We start from the raw sequence: 23,275 nt of genomic DNA, 5'->3' as shown, positions 1-23,275 counted from the left end.
CTCCCTCTTCCCCCCGGATCCGCGCCGCTCTCTTCTTCCCCACGCCCGACGCGCTCGCCGCCGTTCCCGTCGTGCACACGGCCACCGTGCCCCAATCGTCACCTCGCCGTGTCGTACGACGTCGCCGCCCTCGACTACACCACCTCCGCCTCTCCGTTGAAGCTCGGAGCCACTGCAACGGCCTCCCCGAGCTCGCCTTCAACTTCGGACGCCGGCGACCCCCTTCTTCCCCGGCGACGACCTACTGCTACTAAGCCACCCACGGGCCTTTCTTGCGCCGCGCGGTGAGCTCCTCTACCTCCTCCCCTCTCCGCTAGCTCGCCCGCGCTCCGTAGCTGCTTCCCCACGCGCGCCCGAACGCCGCGCCGCGAAGCTCGCCGCCGGCGGGTCTCCGGTGACCAAATGGTCACGGGGTCAAGCCCGTTGCACTCCCCGCCGTATGTAGATGCCCCCCAGCCCCTCCGCTCTCTCGATAGCTCGCCGTAGCTGTGTTTCCGTCGGGCACCCGTAGCACCTCGTCGCCGGCGAGCTCGTAGCGGTCGTCCCCGGCCGTTCCAGCCCCTCCGACCACCGCCGTTGGACGCGCGACGTCGAGCCGCGTCGTACGCGCCCAGCCCCGCCCCCGCAAACCTACTGTGGGTGAAACCCGCGCCCCTCCCGCGCGCGCCGCCGTGCGTTTTGGTCGCCGGCGTTGCTCCGGCGCCGGCCGCCGACGTGGCAGGCCTGGGGCCACCCCGGTGCCCCTGCCAGTGGCCCCCACGGGCCCCAGTTGACTGGGTTGACCCAGTCAACTGCTGACTGGGCAGGCCCAGTCACTGACATGCGGGCCCCGCCGCAAAAACTAAAAAGAAAAAGAATATGTTTTATAAATAAAAATAATTATTTTAACTAATCACTCACTGACATATGGGGCCCACCCCTCTAATTATACTGTTAGATTAGTTTAAATAGATATTAGAATAACAGAGACTGACATGTGGGTCCCACTGGACCCACCTGTCTGGTTTGACTGGTCAGCCGACCAGTTGACCTGCTGACGTTAGCATTACCTCATGCTGACGTCATAATTCATTTTTCTGAATATAAATAATTCCAGAAATTTAAATAAACTTTGAAAATTCATATCTTTTAAACCGTAACTCGGATGAAAATGTTTTCTATATGAAAGTTGCTCAGAACGACGAGACGAATCCAAATACGCAGTCCGTTCATCCACCACACCTCCCTAACCTATCGAACTAGCAACTTTCCCCCTCCGGTCCGTCTGTCCGAAAACGCGAAACATCGGGAATACCTCCCGGATGTTCCCCCCCTTCACCGGTAACACCTACTGTCGCGTTAGGACACCCCTAGCACCGCTCACTGTCATGTCACGCATCGTCATGCTTATGTTTGCATTGTATTTACTGTTTCTTCCCCCCTCTTCTCTCCGGTAGACTACGAGACCGACACTGCTGCTGCCCAGTTCGACTACGGAGTCGACGACCCCTCCTACTTGCCAGAGCAACCAGGCAAGCCCCCCCCTTGATCACCAGATATCGCCTACTCTCCTCTATACTGCTTGCATTAGAGTAGTGTAGCATGTTACTGCTTTTCGATATCCTATCCTGATGCATAGCCTATCCTTGCTACTACTGTTGTTACCTTTACCTGCAGTCCTACATGCTTAGTATAGGATGCTAGTTTTCCATCAGTGGCCCTACATTCTTATCCGTCTGCTGTGCTATACTATCGGGCCGTGATCACCTGGGCGGTGATCGCGGGTATATACTTATATACCATATACATGTCACTTGAGATGACTAAAGTCGGGTCGGCTCGTAGGAGTACCCGCAAGTGGATCTTTGTGGCGGAGCGACAGGGCAGGTTGAGACCGCCTAGGTGAGAGGTGGGCCTGGCCCTGGTCGGCGTTCGCGAATACTTAACACGCTTAACGAGATCTTGGTATTTGATCTGAGTCTGGCCATTTGGTCTATACGCACTAGCCATCTACGCGGGAGTAGTTATGGGTATCCCGGCGTCGTGGTATCAGCCGAAGCCTTCGTGACGTCAGCGACTGAGTGGCGCGCGCCGTGTTGGACTGCTTTGACGTAACCGCCGTGATCGTGTGGGTTGCTAGGTCTGCTCGCGGCCGCGTTCGCAACATGCAGGTGTGCATAGGGCGATGGGCCCAGACCCCTGCGCGCTTAGGATTATACCGGCGTGCTGACCGCTCTGTTGTGCTTAGGTGGGGCTGCGACGCGTTGATCTTACGAGGCCGGGCATGACCCAGAAAAGTGTGTCCGGCCAATTGGGATCGAGCGTGTTGGGTTATGTGGTGCACCCCTGCAGGGAAGTTTATCTATTCGAATAGCCGTGTTCCTCGGTAAAAGGACGACCCGGAGTTGTACCTTGAGCTTATGACAACTAGAACTGGATACTGAATAAAATACACCCTTCCCAGTGCCAGATACAACCCGGTGATCGCTCTCTAACAGGGCGACGAGGAGGGGATCGCCGGGTAGGATTATGCTATGCGATGCTACTTGGAGGACTTCACTCTATTCTCTTCTATATGCTGCAAGATGGAGATGACCAGAAGCGTAGTCTTCGACAGGACTAGCTATCCCCCTTTTAATTCTGGCATTCTGCAGTTCAGTCCACTGATATGCCCCTTTACACATATACCCCAGCATATGTAGTATAGCTCCTTGCTTGCGAGTACTTTGGATGAGTACTCACGGTTGCTTCTCTCCCTCTTTCCCCCCTTCCTATCTATCTGATTGTCGCAACCAGATGTTGGAGTCCAGGAGCCAGACGCCACCGTCGACGACGACTCCCACGACACTGGAGGTGCCTACTACTACGTGCAGGCCGCTGATGACGACCAGGAGTAGTTAGGAGGTCCCAGGCAGGAGGCCTTGCCTTTTCGATCGTTGCTACCTTTGTGCTAGCCTTCTTAACGCAAACTTGTTTAACTTATGTCTGTACTCAGATATTGTTGCTTCCGCTGACTCGTCTATGATCGAGCAATTGTATTCGAGCCCTCGAGGCCCCTGGCTTGTATTATAATGCTTGTATGACTTATTTATGTTGTAGAGTTGTGTTGTGATATCTTCCCGTGAGTCCCTGATCGTGATCGTACACATTCGCGTGCATGATTAGTGTACGGTCAAATCGGGGGCGTCACATGTATATAGGCATCACATCCGAGACATGTAGACCGACTCCTGCCTGCATCTACTACTATTACTCCACACATCGACCGCTATCCAGCATGCATCTAGAGTATTAAGTTCATAAGAACAGAGTAACACTTTAAGCAAGATGACATGATGTAGAGGGATAAACTCATGCAATATGATATAAACCCCATCTTGTTATCCTCGATGGCAACAATACAATACGTGCCTTGCTGCCCCTACTGTCACTGGGAAAGGACACCGCAAGATTGAACCCAAAGCTAAGCACTTCTCCCATTGCAAGAAAGATCAATCTAGTAGGCCAAATCAAACTGATAATTCAAAGAGACTTGCAAAGATAACCAATCATACATAAAAGAATTCAGAGGAGATTCAAATATTGTTCATAGATAAACTTGATCATAAACCCACAATTCATCGGTGTCAACAAACACACCGCAAAAGAAGATTACATCAAATAGATCTCCACAAGAGAGGGGGAGAACATTGTATTGAGATCCAAAACGACAGAAGAAGCCATCTAGCTAATAACTATGGACCCGAAGGTCTGAAGTAAACTACTCACACATCATCGGAGAGGCTATGGTGTTGATGTAGAAGCCCTCCGTGATCGATTCCCCCTCCGGTAGAGCTCCGGAAAAGGCCCCAAGATGGGATCTCACGGGTACAGAAGGTTGCGGCGGTGGAATTAGGTTTTTGGCTCCGTATTTGGTAGTTTGGGGGTACGTAGGTATATATAGGAGGAAGAAGTACATCGGTGGAGCAACGTGGGGCCCACGAGGGTGGAGGGCGCGCCCCCTACCTCGTGCCCTCCTGGTTGATGTCTTGACGTAGGGTCCAAGTCCTCTGGATCACGTTTGTTTCGAAAATCACATTCCCGAAGGTTTCATTCCGTTTGGACTCCGTTTGATATTCTTTTTTTGCGAAACTCTGAAATAGGCAAAAAACAACAATTCTGGGCTGGGCCTCCGGTTAATAGGTTAGTCCCAAAAATAATATAGAAGTGTATAATAAAGCCCATTAATGTCCAAAACAGAATATAATATAGCATGGAACAATAAAAAATTATAGATATGTTGGAGACGTATCAACTCATAATATCGATCGTCACCGAACGTTAAGCGTGCGGACCCTACGGGTTCGAGAACTATGTAGACATAACCGAGACATGTCTTCGATCAATAACCAATAGCGGAACCTAGATGTTCATATTGGCCCCCACATATTCTACGAAGATGTTTATCGGTCAAACCGCATAACAACATACATTGTTCCCTTTGTCATCGGTATGTTACTTGCCCGAGATTCAATCGTCGGTATCTCAATACCTAGTTGAATCTCGTTACCGACAAGTCTCTTTAATTGTTCCATAATGCATCATCCCGCAACTAACTCATTAGTCACATTGCTTGCAAGCTTATAGTGATGTGCATTACCGAGAGGGCCCAGAGATACCTGTCCGACAATCAGAGTGACAAATCCTAATCTTGATCTATGCCAACTCAACAAGTACCATCGGAGACACCTGTAGAGCACCTTTATAATCACCCAGTTACGTTGTGACGTTTGGTAGCACACAAAGTGTTCCTCAGGTATTCGGGAGTTGCATAATCTCATAGTCATAGGAACATGTCTAAGTCATGAAGAAAGCAATAGCAATATACGAAACGATCAAGTGCTAAGCTAACGGAATGGGTCAAGTCAATCACATCATTCTCTAATGATGTGATCCCGTTAATCAAATGACAACTCATGTCTATGGCTAGGAAACTTAACCATCTTTGATTCAACGAGCTAGTCAAGTAGAGGCATACTAGTGACACTCTGTTTGTCTATGTATTCACACATGTACTAAGTTTCCGGTTAATACAATTCTAGCATGAATAATAAACATTTATCATGATATGAGGAAATATAAATAACAACTTTATTATTGCCTCTAGGGCATATTTCCTTCAGTCTCCATTTGCAGTAGAGTCAATAATCTAGATTACACAGTAATGATTCTAACACCCATGGAGTCTTGGTGCTGATCATGTTTTGCTCGTGAGAGAGGCTTAGTCAACGGGTCTGCAACATTCAGATCCGTATGTATCTTGCAAATCTCTATGTCTCCCTCCTTGACTTGATCGCGGATGGAATTGAAGCATCTCTTGGTGTGCTTGGTTCTCTTGTGAAATCTGGATTCCTTTGCCAAGGCAATTGCACTAGTATTGTCACAAAAGATTTTCATTGGACCCGATGCACTAGGTATGACACCTAGATCGGATATGAACTCCTTCATCCAGACTCCTTCATTTGCTGCTTCCGAAGCAGCTATGTACTCCGCTTCACACGTAGATCCCGCCACGACGCTTTGCTTAGAACTGCACCAACTGACAGCTCCACCATTCAATATAAACACGTATCCGGTTTGTGACTTAGAGTCATCCGGATCAGTGTCAAAGCTTGCATCGACGTAACCATTTACGACGAGCTCTTTGTCACCTCCATAAACGAGAAACATATCCTTAGTCCTTTTCAGGTATTTCAGGATGTTCTTGACCGCTGTCCAGTGATTCATTCCTGGATTACTTTGATACCTCCCTGCTAAACTAATAGCAAGGCACACATCAGGTCTGGTACACAACATTGTGTTGGCACGCAAAATCGCCGCGCAACACCAGGATATTTGTCGTGCTTTCGTGACGACGAACAATTGCTTTACGAGCAAAGCAACAAAGATCCCCTCGCTTTTGTAGAGGAGGGACGGCTGCTTTTCAGCGCAAAACGGCAAAGATTACCAAACCCTAGGGCTGCTAGGGCTCGGCAGAGAAAAATGATAAAGAAAAAGACATACGTGAAAAAGTAATGTATTTGTTGATAGATCGATTGTTTTCCCTTCCTTCAATCGGCCAGGACCCTTATATAAAGGGCACGAAGGACTTGACGTGTACAACCAAAACATCAATTCCAAACCGAACAGGACAAATCCCTTGATTCGGTTACAAGTACAAAGCTGTACCTACCAAATCTGCTTGCTAATTTGTATCAACACGTAATAGTTCCAAGTCCCAACTATACTTATGTACAGATACGTTTTGGTCCACAAGGAAATTAATAAAATATTCCGGCAAGGTCGCTAATCACGCCATATAATAATGATTGACAGTCCATCATATATTGTTGCACCTTCTTGTACGTGACTCCACAGCTCCTGCCAAAATTCTTCAGCTTGGTAGCCGAAGCTTGTTAGGACTTGTCCTAAGCTGCAGCAGTTTAGCTTAGTGTATGATAATCTGTTCAGAACTTATTCTTAGTGGCTGCTAATCCTTGCAAAATCCCATATATTTGTCCTGGGTAAATAGCTTCAGTGCACCTGATCTCCTGATGTGTCATCTGCACTAGACTATGACCACGCCTGCATTTTGAATTAAACAGCAAGGGTAGATATATGTATGAACGAATAATCTGACCACATTCATTTAAATTAATTTGGTCGATCATACAAACTATTAGCCAAATTACACCATGAACACATGCCCCCTGTTTTTGGTATAATTGTATTCACCAAAAACACTATCACATTTCCATAGGAAGGCTTCGATAACTTCACCGGCCATATAATTTGTTTAAGGGTGATGTCCAAATAGCACATCGGCCAATTTCCTCTTTGGAGATATATTCAAATAATATGTCAGCCAAATTTTCTTAGGGCGATATTTAGAATAATATATCGGCCACATTATCTCAAGCCTCCTTTGACATGCTAGGATAGTAATTTTTTTGAACATTTTCCATTGGGATATTTTGGCAACTTCTCCACAACACGCTTCTCCATCCATGTCATCTTCGGCACCATTGGTTTTTGTTGATCGAACAAGCGATTCTTCTCGGCTATCTCTTCTTTCATTCTAAATGCTCGTAGTCGCTGAACACGCCGTTTCTTAGTGTGTGTGAGTCCCATGGTACACCACCGAGTTCCTGGTTTAGTCCCTAGTGCAACTGAAATAATTCTGCTGCCCCCTGAGTCTCTCGGCCTATACTATCGTACTGTTGTTCTGGGAGCAAATATTTTGTTGTTGGCCGAAGAAATCATCCACTGATCATATGTACTCGTAGTGGGCATATTTCCCACTGCCTCCAGTGAATAATCGGCACATGCATTAGCCGACTCATTAGTACTAGCATGTACAACTTCCTTCTCTGAACGTGTGTGCACCTTAGCCTGTAACTTAGATGCATCAATGTCTCTTGTTTCTGGACTATTCTCTACACTTGCAGCCGATTGGTGTTCACCAAGTTTCATACCATTAGAAGCATCCAAATCATTTGAACTTTGTATAGACTTAGATTCAGCATGCCTCACCGGCACCCACACAAACTTCTTACCACCTCTATGAATTATGCCATTTGTATTGTGCCTCCTAGGCGAGTTTGAAGTTCCCAAGACCACCATGTCATCATTACCACGGATTACATTGCCATCACGTGGTCTCACTTCCTGATTAAACTGAACCCCTTTTTCATGCAATGATTTCCTGTACATTGGCCCTGCTGGAATCCACTCTGGTCGAGAATAACACACTGGCCTTGTAAGATACGACGCCCAAGGATTAAAACCCCACGGAGGAAACCATGAATAAATAGGAGGTGCGCATCCCCCATATGTCGGATCCATTTTAAAATACATCTGCTGGTCATATGAAGTTCCTTGCCGTCGTTGATGACTGGTAGTTCTAGAAGGAGATCTAGGACACTTATTACCTCCAAGCCGATTAAACACATTGCTTGCCTTGCGTGAGGTGTACTTTTCCAACAACAGGCTAACTGTCGGCTTTGATCTTGGAGCTTGTTTCTTTCTTCCATTGACTTTCCACACTCCTACTTCTGGATTTTTTGGTTTGATCATCCTTGGAGGAGCACTATCGTCAACAACATTCTTTTCTCTTGCAGATTCGGTCTGATCCAACCGAATAAGCATTTTCTTACTCTTAAGCTCGACCACATTGATGGAAAAAGGGTCACTATCAAGCTTTATCTTAGAACTTTCTGTAAATGTCAATCGTCCTTCATTAATGGCCGATTGCACCTGTCGACGAAACATGTTACAATCATTAGTAGCATGAGAGAAAGAATTGTGCCACTTACAATAAGCTCGTATACCCAACTCTTCTGGAGGTGGAATTACATGGCCCTCTCTCACTCTAATTATTTTATTTTGCAGTAACATATCGAAAATTCTATCACACCTGCTAACATCAAAAGTGTATTTTGTTTCATCTCTTCTAGCAGGTGTGGGCTTCAAAGCAGAACATGCAAAGGGTTTTGACTTTGACGCTGGAATCCATTCGGCTACACATATATTAACGTCAACTTCACTAGCCGAATTACTATCATAATCAAAGGCATTACCTACATGATTATCCTTCTCATTATCAATATTATCTTCAAACCGGCTATATTGTTTAATATCCTTAGTCCGGTTTTCTTGCGTCAAAGCCTTCTGCAAAACTTGATTAACATCTAAAAATTCTTGCCCATTCTAGTTTATCCTTAATATGAGCGAGAAGACCCGAAAAGGCAAGATCGGCTAAATCCTTTTCGGCTATGGTCAAGCTGAAACATCGGTTTTTGACATCCCTAAACCTCCTAATATAATCATGAACGTGCTCATTATATTTTTGCCTAACCATAGTTAAATCTGAAAGCCGAAGTTCTGTTTCACCGCTATAAAAGTACTCATGAAATTTTTGCTCCAATTGTGCCCATGTTGAAATAGAATTAGGAGCAAGCGATGTAAACCAAGTAAATGCAATACCGGACAAAGACAACGGAAACAATTTAATCCTATAAACATCCGATGTGCCGATATCACAACATTGGGCTAAAAATTGTCCGATATGCTCGGAAGTGGATCTACCATCTTCCCCTGTAAACCTAACAAAGTCAGGAATTCTAAAATCGCGAGGATAAGCCGTCGAATCGAAGTAATCAGGGTAAGGTTTTTGATATGCGCGTGCTTTACTCTTAGGTTCTAAACCGAATTCTCTTAGTATACTAGCAAGCTTATCCTTAAAACTATCATTCGGCTGTTGAGAACTAGTTTGTGGAGCAGATGGAACGCTAGCACGTGATGGAAACTCCGGCAAAGAAATTTGAGCTTGTGATGCTTGCAGCGGAGACCCATTAAAATATGAATCGGGTACCGGCCCGCACGGAATCCCGGTACTGACAGTAAACAGCGATGGTGTACTATATTCTACAGTTGGATAAAAAAGTTGTTGCAAACTAGAATTAGAAATAACACTTCGGTTATTGCTGTTGTGATTTTGTGGAACCGAAGTTGAGACAGTAGGAGCAGCTACGCTAGGCATAAAATTATTAGCCGAACTGTTCACATAGTACCGGCCACCTTGATCGCTATTTAAAGGAACATTGGGTTGCACAACGTTATTAACCGATGCACCATGTGTATGAATATTACTAGGAAAGTTAATGAATCCTGTATTTTGCAGCGGCATCAGCTTTTTCTCCGAATATCCATCATTGATTTGCAGCACTAATGACTGAACATGACTAGGTAAATTATTTTCAAGATCTTTGTGAAGCTGCTCCTTAAATTCTTCAATTCTATTAGCTACTGATTGAGTAATTATGTGTGTCGTAGTTTCACATCAGAATCGTACTTGGTAGCTATGCACACATCGATTAGATGAGAAATTTCTTCGGTTGACTTTTTTACCTCGGTGTTGATCGAATCTGAAGGGTTCGGCACATGTACCTTCTTGACGACGCCGATCCTTGTCTTGCAGTATCCAGTCAACTTCAATTTTAGTCGCTCGGCCATCTCTTTCTTAAGCTCTTGTTCAAGCTCGCGCCGATCACCTTCAGACAGATCGTCGAGTGTGACGGCGATGACATTCTCCGGGTCGATGTCGCTCCCGTTCCTGGACTCGGTACTCATCGTGTGCCTCTTCTTCTTCCCGTCCCCAGCGGAGTCGCCAATTGTGTTGGCACGCAAAATCGCCGCGCAACACTAGGATATTTGTCGTGCTTTTGTGACGACGAATGATTGCTTTACGAGCAAAGCAACAAAGATCCCCTCTCTTTCGTAGAGGAGGGACGGCCGCTTTTCAGCGCAAAACGGCAAAGATTACCAAACCCTAGGGCTGCTAGGGCTCGGCAGAGAAAAATGATAAAGAAAAAGACATACGTGAAAAAGTAATGTATTTGTTGATAGATCGATTGTTTTCCCTTCCTTCAATCGGCCAGGACCCTTATATAAAGGGCACGAAGGACTTGACGTGTACAACCAAAACATCAATTCCAAACCGAACAGGACAAATCCCTTGATTCGGTTACAAGTACAAAGCTGTTCCTACCAAATCTGCTTGCTAATTTGTATCAACACGTAATATTTCCAAGTCCCAACTATACTCATGTACAGATACGTTTTAGTCCACAAGGAAATTAATAAAATATTCCGGCAAGGTCGCTAATCACACCATATAATAATGATTGACAGTCCATCATATATTGTTGCACCTTCTTGTACGTGACTCCACAGCTCCTGCCAAAATTCTTCAGCTTGGTAGCCGAAGCTTGTTAGGACTTGTCCTAAGCTGCAACAGTTTAGCTTAGTGTATGATAATCTGTTCAGAACTTATTCTTAGTGGCTGCTAATCCTTGCAAAATCCCATATATTTGTCCTGGGTAAATAGCTTCAGTGCACCTGATCTCCTGATGTGTCATCTGCACTAGACTATGACCACGCCTGCATTTTGAATTAAACAGCAAGGGTAGATATATGTATGAACAAATAATCTGACCACATTCATTTAAATTAATTTGGCCGATCATACAAACTATTAGCCAAATTACACCATGAACACATTGCATACAGGATAGAGCCTATGGCTGAAGCATAGGAAACACCTTTCATTTTCTCTCTATCTTCTGCAGTGGTCGGGCATTGAGTCTGACTCAACTTCACACCTTGTAATACAGGCAAGAACCCTTTCTTTGCTTGATCCATTTTGAACTTCTTCAAAACTTTTTCAAGGTATGTGCTTTGTGAAAGTCCAATCAAGCGTCTTGATCTATCTCTATAGATATTGATGCCCAATATATAAGCAGCTTCGCCGAGGTCTTTCATTGAAAAACTCTTATTCAAGTATCCTTTTATGCTATCCAGAAATTCTATATCATTTCCAATCAACAATATGTCATCCACATATAATATTAGAAATGCTACAGAGCTCCCACTCACTTTCTTGTAAATACAGGCTTCTCCGAAAGTCTGTATAAAACCATATGCTTTGATCACACTATCAAAACGTTTATTCCAACTCCGAGATGCTTGCACCAGTCCATAAATGGATCGCTGGAGCTTGCACACTTTGTTAGCATCCTTTGGATCGATAAAACCTTCAGGTTGCATCATATACAACTCTTCTTCCAGAAATCCATTCAGGAATGCGGTCTTTACATCCATTTGCCAAATTTCATAATCATAAAATGCAGCAATTGCTAACATGATTCGGATGGACTTAAGCATCGCTACGGGTGAGAAGGTTTCATCGTAGTCAACTCCTTGAACTTCTCGAAAACCTTTCGCAACAAGTCGAGCTTTGTGGACAGTAACATTACCGTCCGTGTCAGTTTTCTTCTTGAAGATCCATTTATTCTAGATGGCTTGCCGATCATCGGGCAAGTCAACCAAAGTCCACACTTTGTTCTCATACATGGATCCCATCTCAGATTTCATGGCCTCAAGCCATTGCACGGAATCTGGGCTCATCATCGCTTCGTCATAGTTCGTAGGTTCGTCATGGTCAAGTAACATGACCTTCAGAACAGGATTACCGTACCTCTCTGGTGCGGATCTTACTCTGGTTGACCTACGAGGTTCGGTAGTAACTTGATCTGAAGTTACATGATCATCATCATTAGCTTCCTCACTAATTGGTGTAGGAGTCATAGGAACAGATTTCTGTGATGAACTACTTTCCAATAAGGGAGCAGCGATAAAAACTCCGAATAAAATCTTATTTGATTTTAATATTAAATGTCCAATATTTCTTTATTTTGGGGAAGTCTTTTTATCCCCTCTCTTTTATTTTCATAAAAGAAATATTCGAAGAGAAAATAATTAAAATCAAACGATCCTCTTTTCAAAATTTGAGAAAACTCAAATATGAAAATAACGAAATCCCCAACTCTCTCCGTGGGTCCTTGAGTTGGGTAGAATTTCTAGGATCAAGCCAAAATGCCATAAAATATGATATGCAATGATGATCTAATGTATAACATTCCAAGTTGAAAATTTGGGATGTTACAGGATGTCTATCTAAGTGGGAGTTCTTAAGTAATATGATTAATTGAACTTTAATTTATCATGAACTTAGTACCTGATAATATTTTGCATGTCTATGTTGATGTAGATAGATGGCCCGTGTTGTTGTTCCGTTGAATTTTAACGCGTTCCTTGAGAAAGCAAAGTTGAAAGATGATGGTAGCAATTACACGGACTGGGTCCGTAACTTGAGGATTATCCTCATTGCTGCACAGAAGAATTACGTCCTGGAAGCACCGCTAGGTGCCAAACCTGCTGCAGGAGCAACGCCAGATGTTATGAATGTCTGGCAGAGCAAAGATGATGACTACTCGGTAGTTTAGTATGCCATGCTTTACGGCTTAGAACCGGGACTTCAACGACGTTTTGAACGTCATGGAGCATATGAGATGTTCCAGGAGTTGAAGTTAATATTTCAGGCAAATGCCTGGATTGGGAGATATGAAGTCTCCAATAAGTTCTACAGCTGCAAGATGGAGGAGAATAGTTCTGTCAGTGAGCATATACTCAAAATGTCCGGGTATAACAATCACTTGATTCAACTGGGAGTTAATCTTCCGGATGATAGTGTCATTGACAGAATTCTTCAATCACTGCCACCAAGCTACAAGAGCTTCGTGATGAACTATAATATGCAAGGGATGGATAAGACAATTCCCGAGCTCTTCGCGATGCTAAAGGCTACGGAGGTAGAAATCAAGAAGGAGCATCAAGTGTTGATGGTCACACAATAAATAGGGCACCATCTAAATCCGTTGAGACGACACCTTATGAACTGTGGTTTGGCAAGAAACCAAAGTTGTCGTTTCTTAAAGTTTGGGGCTGCGATGCTTATGTGAAAAAGCTTCAACCTGAAAGCTCGAACCCAAATCAGAGCAATGTGTCTTCATAGGATACCCAAAGGAGACTGTTGGGTACACCTTCTATCATAGATCTGAAGGCAAGACATTCGTTGCTAAGAATGGATCCTTTCTAGAGAAGGAGTTTCTCTCGAAAGAAGTGAGTGGGAGGAAAGTAGAAATTGATGAGGTAACTGTACCTGCTCCCTTATTGCAAAGTAGTTCATCACAGAAATCTGTTCCTGTGACTCCTACACCAATTAGTGAGGAAGCTAATGAGGATGATCATATAACTTCAGATCAAGTTACTACCGAACCTCGTAGGTCAACCAGAGTAAGATCCGCACTAGAGTGGTACGGTAATCCTGTTCTGAAGGTCATGTTACTTGACCATGACGAACCTACGAACTATGAGGAAGCGATGATGAGCCCAGATTCCGCAAAATGGCTCGAGGCCATGAAATCTGAGATGGGATCCATGTATGAGAACAAAGTGTGGACTTTGGTTGACTTGCCCGATGATCGGCAAGCCATCGAGAATAAATGGATCTTCAAGAAGAAGACTGACGCTGACAGTAATGTTACTGTCTACAAAGCTCGACTTGTTGCGAAAGGTTTTCGACAAGTTCAAGGAGTTGACTATGATGAGACTTTCTCACCCGTAGTGATGCTTAAGTCCGTCCGAATCAGGTTAGCAATTGCTGCATTTTATGATTATGAAATTTGGCAAATGGATGTAAAGACTGCATTCCTGAATGGATTTCTGGAAGAAGAGTTGTATATGATGCAACCTAAAGGTTTTATCGATCCAAAGGGTGCTAACAAAGTGTGCAAGCTCCAGCGATCCATCTATGGACTGGTGCAAGCATCTCATAGTTGGAATAAACATTTTGATAGTGTGATTAAAGCATATGGTTTTATACAGACTTTTAGAGAAGCCTGTATTTACAAGAAAGTGAGTGGGAGCTCTGTATCATTTCTAATATTATACGTGGATGACATATTGTTGATTGGAAATGATATAGAATTTCTGGATAGCATAAAAAGGATACTTGAATAAGAGTTTTTCAATGAAAGACCTTGGTGAAGCTGCTTATATATTGGGCATCAAGATCTATAGAGATAGATCAAGACGCTTGATTGGACTTTCACAAAGTACATACCTTGATAAAGTTTTGAAGAAGTTCAAAATGGATCAAGCAAAGAAAGGGTTCTTGCCTGTGTTACAAGGTGTGAAGTTGAGTCAGACTCAGTGCCCGACCACTTCAGAAGATAGAGAGAAAATGAAAGGTGTTCCCTATGCTTCAGCCATAGGCTCTATCATGTATGCAATGCTGTGTACCAGACCTGATGTGTGCCTTGCTATTAGTTTAGCAGGGAGGTAACCAAAGTAATCCAGGAGTGGATCACTGGACAGCAGTCAAGAACATCCTGAAATACCTGAAAAGGACTAAGGATATGTTTCTTGTTTATGGAGGTGACAAAGAGATCGTCGTAAATGGTTACGTCGATGCAAGCTTTGACACTGATCCGGATGACTCTAAGTCACAAACCGGATACGTATTTATATTGAACGGTGGAGCTGTCAGTTGGTGCAGTTCTAAGCAAAGCGTCGTGGATGGATCTACGTGTGAAGCGGAGTACATAGCTGCTTCAGAAGCAGCAAATGAAGGAGTCTGGATGAAGGAGTTCATATCCAATGTAGGTGTCAAACCTAGTGCATCGGGTCCAATGAAAATCTTTTGTGACAATACTGGTGCAATTGCCTTGGCAAAGGAATCCAGATTTCACAAGAGAACCAAGCACATCAAGAGACGCTTCAATTCCATCCGCGATCAAGTCAAGGTGGGAGACATAGAGATTTGCAAGATACATACGGATCTGAATGTTGCAGACCCGTTGACTAAGCCTCTCTCATGAGCAAAACATGATCAACACCAAGGCTCCATGGGTGTTAGAATCATTACTGTGTAATCTAGATTATTGACTCTAGTGCAAGTGGGAGACTGAAGGAAATATGCCCTAGAGGCAATAATAAAGTTGTTATTTATATTTCCTTATATCATGATAAATATTTATTATTCATGCTAGAATTGTATTACCGGAAACTTAGTACATGTGTGAATACATAGACAAACAAAGTTTCACTAGTATGCCTCTACTTGACTAGCTCGTTGAATCAAAGATGGTTAAGTTTCCTAGCCATAGACATGAGTTGTCATTTGATTAACGGGATCACATCATTAGAGAATGATGTGATTGACTTGACCCATTCCGTTAGCTTAGCATTTGATCGTTTAGTATATTGCTATTGCTTTCTTCATGACTTATACATGTTCCTATGACTATGAGATTATGCAACTCCCGAATACCAGAGGGACACTTTGTGTGCTACCAAACGACACAACGTAACTGGGTGATTATAAAGGTGCTCTACAGGTGTCTCCGATTGTACTTGTTGAGTTGGCATAGATCAAGATTACGATTTGTCACTCTGATTGTCGGAGAGGTATCTCTGGGCCCTCTCGGTATTGCACATCACTATAAGCCTTGCAAGCAATGTAACTAATGAGTTAGTTGCGGGATGATGCATTACGGAACGAGTAGAGAGACTTGCCGGTAACAAGATTGAACTAGGTATTGAGATACCGATGATCGAATATCGGGCAAGTAACATACCGATGACAAAGGGAACAACGTATGTTGTTATGCAGTTTGACCGGTAAAGATCTTCGTAGAATATGTAGGAGCCAATATGAGCATCCAGGTTCTGCTATTGGTTATTGACCGGAGACGTGTCTCGGTCATGTCTACATTGTTCTCGATCCCGTAGGGTCCGCACGCTTAACGTTCGGTGACGATCGCTATTATGAGTTTATGTGTTTTGATGTACCGAAGGTAGTTCGGAGTCACAGATATGATCACGGACATGACGAGGAGTCTCGAAATGGTCGAGACATAAAGATCGATATATTGGAAGCCTATATTTGGACATCGGAATAGTTCTGGGTGAAATCGGGATTTTACCGGAGTACCGGAAGGTTATCGGAACCCCCCGGTAAGTGTATGGGCCTTATTGGGCCATAGTGGAGAGAGAGAGAGGAGACCAGGGCAGGTCGCGCGCCCCCTCTCCCTCTAGTCCGAATTGGACTAGGAGGGGGAGGGGGGGCGGTGCCCCCCTTTCCTCCCTCCCTCTCCCCCCTTCCTTCTCTCCTAGTCCAACTAGGGAAGGGGGGAATCCTACTCCCGGTGGGAGTAGGACTCCTCCAGGGCGCGCCATAGGAGGGCCGGCCCTCCCCTCCTCCCCTCCTGTATATACGGGGGAGGGGGCACCCCATAGACACAAGTTGATCATTGATCTTTTAGCCGTGTGCGGTGCCCCCCTCCACCATAATCCACCTCGGTCATATCGTAGCGGTGCTTAGGCGAAGCCCTACGTCGGTAGCTTCATCAACACCATCATCACGCCGTCGTGCTGACGAAACTCTCCCTCGAAGCTCTACTGGGTCGTTAGTTCGTGGGGCATCACCGAGCTGAACGTGTGCAGTTCACGAAGGTGCCGTACGTTCGGTACTAGGATCGGTCAATCGTGAACACGTACGATTACATCAACCGCGTTGTCATAATGCTTCCGCTTACGGTGTACGAGGGTACGTCGACGACACTCTCCCCTCTCATTGCTATACATCACCATGATCTTGCGTGTGCGTAGGAATTTTTTTGGAATTACTACGTTCCCCAACAAACTGGCCACGGGAGGCGGGAGCAGGCAGTCCCTCCGGTGCTGGTTTGGGCGGCTGGAGCAAGAAGATCAGATATTGAAGAAGCAGCATGGCCGTTGGATTAACATCCCACGGTCACTGCTGCTAGAATCGTTTGTGGACTAGTTTCGTACACATTAACCTAGTAGACCCACAAGTCAGCCTCCAAATCTGTCCCAAACAGCATACAACCCAAAATTTCTAGCCAGATTCAAATTAATTTAAAAACTGAACATACCTTAATTTAAATCCAATGAAATTTTACCCGCACAAAAACAATGAAATTTAAAATATCAAAATCCGAAAGAAAAAGTATTTTGGAACTAATTGCACGTTTGATGTATTTTTTTCATTTTATAGCCCATTTATTATTACTTATAGCCCATTTCTTATTACTTATAGCCCATTTTCTAGGCAAGCCCGAATGCATCCCTCCTCGTCTTGAAAGATTTCCGGCCCAGCAAGGCGTAGAAAAGCAAGTAGGCCTACGTTGGTTATTCTACAAAAAAGAAAATAGCTGGGCTAGCCATTTTCAGAAAGGAAAAAAACTGGGCTGGTCATGTGGTAAACATATGAAATAAAAGCCTGGGCTAGACGGGCCACAGCTCCCGCACAAGCCAGTTGATACCCTTCTCCGTCCCGAAAAAAATAATGCGCGTGCTGCTGGGTCCCTACTGTCATCCTCACCATGTACAGTCATCTCCTTATTCCTCTCGGTTGTTGACCATGTTCACAACACCAGAGGGCGGCGCTGCGGTGAGCGAAACAAGGCGGAGGACGATGGTGAGGCCTCAGACGGGAACGGACAGGAGCCGGGAAGATGCGCAGAGTTTTAGGGTGCGATGTTGCCACGATGCATGCACGACAGCATAGCCAGCCGTGGGAGGCGGGAGCAGGCGGTCTCGCCGGCGCTGGTTTAGGTTCGGCGGCTGGAGGAAGAAGAGACTGAAGAAACATGATAGACGTTGACTGTCAATCCAATGGTCAAGGTTGGCACAATTGTTTGTTGACTAAGCCGACACCAAGTAGCATACTTATATATAGGAAGAAAAGAAAAACTAGGCTCGTTCGCGTGATAACATTCCCGAAACTGCGACCGTTCGATCTTGCGTCGCAACTAAAACTGCGAGGAAAATGCGTTTGTCTGCCGTCCTCCTCCCAGGGAACGTTCGCCACATAAGTGACTAGCACCCTTGGTTTTCAACCGAGAGGTCTTGGGTTCGAGTCCCAGGAACTCTCAATTTTGTGCTCCTTCCTTCCTCGCAAAAAAAGAAAATCAAAGACTTGAGAAGGCGTACAGAACAAGCTAGTGTACTAGTAAAGAGACGTTGCTGAGTTTTAGAAAAAAGAGAGACGTGCTCCTGTAGCTGGTTCGAATCCAAACCTAGACTATGACTATATATGGTGCTATGCTACTCTGCAAGTAATGAAACTGACATATCCAATGTTTGCTTCTCCTCTTCTCTACTTACTCTGCCTAGCATCAGAAGCTCTGGCTACAGCAACCATGTCCGCTGGCTGCTCGTCCACCTTCTCTTCAGCAGGCAACAACCAGATATGTGCCAAGTAGCCACCCGTGCCATCGCCTGTGGGTCTCATCACACCCCGCCGGCACACGCACCGCAGCTGGTTGCTCATCGCAACCCCCCGCCGTTGGTGTGGTGCCATTGCTGCAAATCACGCAGAGTCATCTGTCGCATCTCAACCACAATCCTCAACCCTGGCCGAGTCTTCTACAAATGCCCGAATAAAAGGGGTAATAATATGTTTAAGTGTTGTTCTGCTGCTTTCAGTTGCTGATTTTCTTAATAGTTTGGTTGATGATCTTCCAATTTCATTCGTGTAGAAAAGGGATGATTCGTGTGATTTGTATTTCTGGGAAGTTGCTGATGTGGGGGAATGCAACTACGCTGATTATTTGGTTAGCCGAGGAATCCCTATACCAGCAGGTTGGGGTGTCGGACAAGTAACTGAAGGAACGACAGAAGAGGAAGATGCAGAGCAGAAGGTTAAAGATGCAGTTCCTCTGATCATGGCGAAGCAACAACTACTGAACGACCTTGACAACAATGAGGAGATGAAAGAGGTTGTGAAGATAATGGGCAAATTGATGTGCTCTGTGGGATAATTGTCTCTTTATTTGAAGTATATGTAGCACTCATGATGTATTAAGTGGCTATGACATGAGCACTTTGCTGAAACTAGTAATGAATGAAACTTGTTTAGCAGGCTGGTCGTAGTGTTGTGAACATCTAATGATTTCTATTAACGGAAATCAGGGGTATCCCTTTTTGCTCATAAATAAATAAATAGCAGAGGCCCTTTTGCTAGTAAATAAATAAATTAGCAGAGGCCCTGTCGGGTCATCTTTTTTCCCATTCGAAGACGTCGAGCAAATTGCAGTCCAACAGCGAACTATGTCATCAAATACAAGTTTCACATCCAAATATGAGTACAACTAAACAACAATGTCATCATGTTTTAGTCGTCATATAATCACCAAACAAAAATCAACATACATAATAAGTGATGTTCTCACAGCAAAATACTAAACAACAAGTTCATCAGGTTTCAGTTGTCATAGCAAACACAATTTCACATAGTAGATAAAAAAATGTCTTCTGACAGGAATATACGACAAAAGCAATCTAATCATCATCCGCAACAGCAACGTCAACATCTTCGCCATGTGTATCAGTTTGAATCGTAATTCCCCCTAGTGTCATCTTCTTCTTCATCCTCAATGTCCTCGAACGTTGGCTTCTTATTGATCAACTCTCATATGTCCACAGCCTGACAGGCAATATTTCGCCAGCGTCATTGACGTGATGGTTCTCAAAGATATTAGGAAGATTTGTGGAATCTTCTACATCAGGAGTGGTGTAAGCATCATCTTGTTGTGCAACTTCATTAAATGGATTCCTCTGCTCAAACCTTTGCAATACTCTCCAGTCATCGCTACGTGCAAATGTGTCTTACAAGAAAAATATCTGTGTTGTTTGATTTGCCAAAATAAAAGGCTCGTAAGTGTTGTACGCCGCCTTGAAATTGATGGATTTGAAATAATCATCAGCTACGGGTTTTTGCAATCCTGGAAAACAGGTTATACCAAGGACAGCACAACAGAACCACACACCGATGAACCTCGAAACTGGAGATATACAGCAACTGAACAATGTCTGTTATGTTAGCATACATTTCAGTTGTCACTCTGCCGTACGTATCCGTGCTCATGATGGCACTGTTTTGTGTCTTCCTGCCTTCGTCGCGTGCAAGTGTGTTGTAGCGCACATCTCCAACAACACAAGATTCATAATGTCTTACTCGAGTATCAGGACCCATTGCTAGTGCGTAAAGGGCATCATTAACTGTTTGCCCATCCTCCCGCATCTTCTTAACCTATGGTGAGAAAATAGACAAGCTGATCATCTTATGTACTCAATATATTAAAAAAACGACAGTGCAATTCAAAAGCTTACATGGCTCTTGAACCATTTCGCAAATCCTGCCACAACCATTTTGTCAATGTTTCTTGGATTTTGCGGCAGTAACTCCTTTTTGTAGATGATGCACAACATAGTGATCGCGTCAAACGTCTAAATATATAAGAATGTGCTGCAAGTTTAGTAGATTATGATGTATAAGCTACAGTACTTAGCACTTACTCGATATAAGGTAGAATCTCATGATAGTAATCAACACATACCAAACCATTTTGTCAAAATCTTTAGGTTTGTCGTCTTGTCGACTCTTCCCTGTAACTCGAACAGAATAATCAGAAACATTGAGCCTGAGATTGTCTTCACCCACCTCTTTGCTAAGCCGATCAACTGTTTCAATGTATTTTGAGCAGAATGTCAATGCTTCTGTAGCAATGTAGGCCTCTGCAATGGAACCCCCGGGTCTAGCTCTGTTCCTAACATAGCCCTTGAAAGTGCCTAGCCGCCTTTCAATAGGGTACATCCAGCCATACTGTACTAGACCTCTAAGTAGTGCCTCATCAGGTAGATGAACAGCCAAATTCACCATCACATCAAAGAAGTCTGGAGGATATATCTTCTCAAGGTCGCATAGGATAGTTGGTATCTTGTCTCTAAGATGCTCGAAAGCATATATCCTGATATTTCTACAGTAGAGTTGTAACAGCCCCAAAATTGGGTTATCATTTTTTGTGCTGTTATTCCTTCCTGGCAATCATTTTTCAAATTTTCTCCCGAGTTTGCTGGACGACTCTGAGAATTCCTGCCATTTTCAACCTTTCAAGACCTTGCTCATGTCTTTGTTACTGGGCAAGACCCCATTTGCATCATCTCAAATCCATCAAAACCCTAATTCCAATTTTTGGAATTTGAATATTTCCTTTGTACTTACAAAGGAGCCATCATTTCTCTTGATCTATTGATCTTCCAAATCCTCTCAGAGATCCTCCTACCCTTTCAAATCTCGGATATGCAAAAATATTGCTAAGTCTTATGCAATATTTTTCATTTGTGATTTATTCCTTTTCTTGTCTATCTAAGGAATAAAATCCAAAGGCATAGCTAGTCGTCTCCTAAATTCATGATAATTCGTGGAGATGATATTTATGTCTAATCCTAGCTCTGGAAAAAATATTGGCCACAATTAAATAAGAAAAATTGCCTTTTCCTATTTTTAGCCAATATTGCATTTCTGCCATTTTCCAAAGGAGCTACCATTTTTATAGCTAGGAAAATTCCCAAATAATTTGTGGAGCTTGTACTTGCTATATCTTCACCATTTCCATCCAAACCCATGCTTCAAGGGTCAGAATTTGAGCACATGATCCAATGCAAGTTTCTGCCCTGTCTGAAATTTTTGCAAAGGAAGTGTTTGAACCATTGATCCATTTGAGCTAAAATTTTGCAGGGTGATTAACATTGATAAATCACCTCTGGATACCAAAAATCAGCTCAATCCATCTACCAGTCTTCATTGGAAATTTTCTCAAGTTTCTATTCAGATTGCTTGTCTGTGAAGGAAGTACCCTCATAGATGATCAAAATGAGCTGAAACTTTTCCATCAGTCTCTAATGACCATATCATCAACCTCCTCCAAAATTCAGCTCATTTCACTGAACTATGTGAGCACAGGAGAAATTCTCTGTTAGTGTCCACATTTTTAGTTTGTGAAGCAAGTATATTTTATCTTGCTCCATTTTGACTAAGAAATTTCCTGAGGCTTCTCATATCCATATAACCTATCTCCACAAAATTTTGGCTCATTTCAGTTAACCATTTGCCCTGAGGATTTTTCTCAAGTTTCTGGGCAGAAATAATAGCTATGAAGGAAGCACCATTTTGGGAAGCCCATTTGGTATGAATTTTTTACAGCATCATTATATGCCCAAATCATCAAGCTTTGAAAAGTTTTGGCCCAATCCAACACTCCTAGTGAGTGCTTCTTCATCATTTGGTTTCTGAACCAGATTTGGTAGTTGCACTGCAACTATGTTAAATCTTTGTCCTAATGACCTCATAATTCCCAGAACTCTTGTCCTTAATAGCCCATGACTCCCACACATCAAGTTTACCTTTTAACCTCTCTGGTTTTATCTCTAGAATGTGGTCAAGTTTGCTACAACCAACTTGTGAAGCTTAGTTTACTCATCTCTCTTGGTCTTCGCCCGTTTCATTACCGTGGTAATACTCTACCTTGGATGGACTACGCTGTAGGCATAGTTTGGCATGGAGTAGAATGCCAGAGCATGCGTTGTCCATGGTGATCACGAGAGCGGCCAGCCAAAAAGGTGGTCTACGCATTGTTCTCGTCGGCAGCGTTCCTCCGACCGGCTCTGGCCTCTCCATTAATATCCTACAGTTCCCCCTTGACATCCTCTTCCCTCTGGACTCCTCTCCCCCTCCGTTTTCTTCTCCGGCGAGTCGTTCCAATGGCCGCACAGTTCGCTCCCGTGGCCATCGTCCCTTTCCTCCCCTCTGTCCTCTTCCTCCTCTTGTCTCCAAGCGCTGCTCGTCTCCGTGACCCTCTGGCGCTCGTCCGCTTCCCCCTCGTCGCCTTCCCATGCCTCCCCGTGAGCCTTGTGGCCGGCAGAGCCTCGGCCGGACTTGCTCGGCGGAGCCCGGCGTGGCTGCTCCTCGCCCGGCTATAAATAGCCAGCCCGAGCCCTCCCCGAGCAA

The sequence above is a fragment of the Triticum aestivum genome, chromosome 5D (genome assembly GCF_018294505.1).
Source record: "Triticum aestivum cultivar Chinese Spring chromosome 5D, IWGSC CS RefSeq v2.1, whole genome shotgun sequence".
Taxonomy (NCBI): Eukaryota; Viridiplantae; Streptophyta; class Magnoliopsida; order Poales; family Poaceae; genus Triticum; species Triticum aestivum.
The sequence above is the reverse complement of the archived record's forward strand: the minus strand, read 5'-3'. Positions refer to the sequence as shown.